At 46.5% G+C, this 2119-nt stretch overlaps 1 pseudogene; it reads right to left on the bottom strand.

Moving 5' to 3' along the window:
- Nucleotides 1-1461: 1461 nt before the first annotated feature.
- Nucleotides 1462-1555, bottom strand: LOC118547816 (U6 spliceosomal RNA; annotated as a pseudogene).
- Between the last annotated feature and the right edge of the window lie 564 nt (nucleotides 1556-2119).

Below are 2119 nucleotides of genomic sequence, written 5' to 3'. Positions count from 1 at the left end.
TAATTTACCACTTACTATCGATCAGGGAATTTGTAAAGTCATGTGCTAACTTACAGATTTCTGTGGAAAAAGATAACACCAGGTTACAGTTACACTTTTATTGCCCTGTGAGACATTAACCATTCGATTTGTCTCCAACTTAGCAAAGCTGTCTTAGCGTGCCTTTGCTGACTGACTAGATAAACCCCTGTTTCTCAAATTTTTCTTTAAATTTACTTTACCCTGGTTCCCTCATTAATGCATGTAGTGGATTGAATGGTGGCTCTCAGAAGCACACGTTCTGTCAGAATCCCTGTAATTGTAAATGTCACTTTATTTGGAAAAAGGATCTTTGCAAATGTAATCAAATCAAGGATCTTGAGATGAGATCATCCTGAAACCCCTGCGTGAGCCTTAAATCCAAAGATAAGTGTCCTTATAGGAGACGGAAAAGAAGAGGAGGAACAGGCGCAGGATGAAGACAGAGGCAGAGGGCAGAGAGATGGCCACAAGCCGAGGAGGCCATGGAAATGCCAAAGTCACTAGAAGCTGAGAGGCAAGGAAGGAGGCTCCCTTAGAGCCTTTGGGGGAGTGCAGCCTTGGTGGCACCGTGATTTGGGGCTTCTGGCCCCAGAACTGTGAGAGAAATAAACTTCTATTGGTTTGAGCCATCTGGTTTGTGGTAATTTGTTATAGCAGCCCTAGGACACTAATACAGTCAGTTAAACATATGTTTGGCATATGCTCATTTTACATTTCTATGAGAATCATGGTTTTTTTTTAATTTTTTTTTTTAAGATTTTATTTATTTGTTTGAGAGAGACAGCAGGAGCAGCGGGGGGAGCAGAGGGAGAAACAAACTACCCGCCGAGCAGCAAGCCTGACGTGGGGCTCAATCCCCGGACCTGGGCTGACGGCAGATGCTTAACTGACTGAGCCACCCAGGTGCCCCCATGAGAATCATGTTTTTAAGTTTAAAAAATTTTACTTTGAGATTTGCCATTTATATTCAAGTTTGTGCTATTCTTTTCTCTGATATTCTTATATGTATTATTCCTATACTTATTATTACTATTATTTTTTACTTTCCTGAGCCTGATAGTTTTTGAGATTGGGACACAGTCTCACACCCCAGCCCCATAGGAAGAAATAGTCAGGAGACAAAGTACTGAGAGGAAGGTGAGTGTGGTGCTGAGAGCACAGATTCTGGAGCCAGCCTGTCTGGGTTCAAATTCTGGCTCTGCCATCCGTTGTGCCATGTTGGGCAAACTGCTTGTCCTCACTGATTCTTGCTTGCCTCACCTGTAAAGTGGGATAATAGTAACTACCTCTTAGGACTTTTTATCTCCACACGATGTACATAAAGATGCGCACTGAGGACTGAAGGAATTTACTGATGCCATACGCAGTGAATCAACATTTTAACAATTAATTTTATAATTGTCCTGTGAATATAAAACTATAGTGCGTAGTCGTGTTTTAAAAAATATGGGACACTTCACGAATTTGCTCAGGGACCAGGCGAATCTTCTCTGCATCGTTCCAGTTTTAGCATATGTGTTGCCAATATGACCACCAGCGCGCAGTATTTTTTGGTGTTAGGAGCGTTAGCTCGTGAGTCAACAGTCTCTGTTCCTGGGCTGGGCTCCCTGGGAGGTGGACTCAGAGAGAGTTTGTGAGCGGGGTGTTTATCAGGCCTCACCCTTGGGACCACCACCTGTGGAAGAGAGCAAAGGGCATGGAGCAGTGGTGCTGAGACGCAACCCAACAGCAGGCTTTGTGAGCCCACACCTTCCAGCATTATCCCGAGTTGAGCTGACATGGCCAGGTCCTTAGACTCCTGCCGCCCTCAGACCCTGGATGTGGGGCACCTCTGGAGGAGTGCTACCCTGGTCTAGGTGGCTCTCTGCGGCGGAGGTGATCCCTGAAGAGGCTGACAGGCAAGGCTGCCCACTGACGGTCCTCCTCCTAGCAGCCGGGTGACAGCAGAGGAAGCTGGCGGCGAACTGCGGTGTCCACCACACCCTGGAACCCTCCTCTTGGATGTCTTCATGAACCCTGGAAAATGAGGGGCCCCGCCCCAGGTGTGCTGACATCATCCTTCCCCTCCCCCACTGCAGGTGACATTTCAGTGTCATTT

The sequence above is a fragment of the Halichoerus grypus genome, chromosome 1 (assembly GCF_964656455.1).
Source record: "Halichoerus grypus chromosome 1, mHalGry1.hap1.1, whole genome shotgun sequence".
Lineage (NCBI taxonomy): Eukaryota > Metazoa > Chordata > Mammalia > Carnivora > Phocidae > Halichoerus > Halichoerus grypus.
The sequence above is the reverse complement of the archived record's forward strand: the minus strand, read 5'-3'. Positions and strand labels throughout refer to the sequence as shown.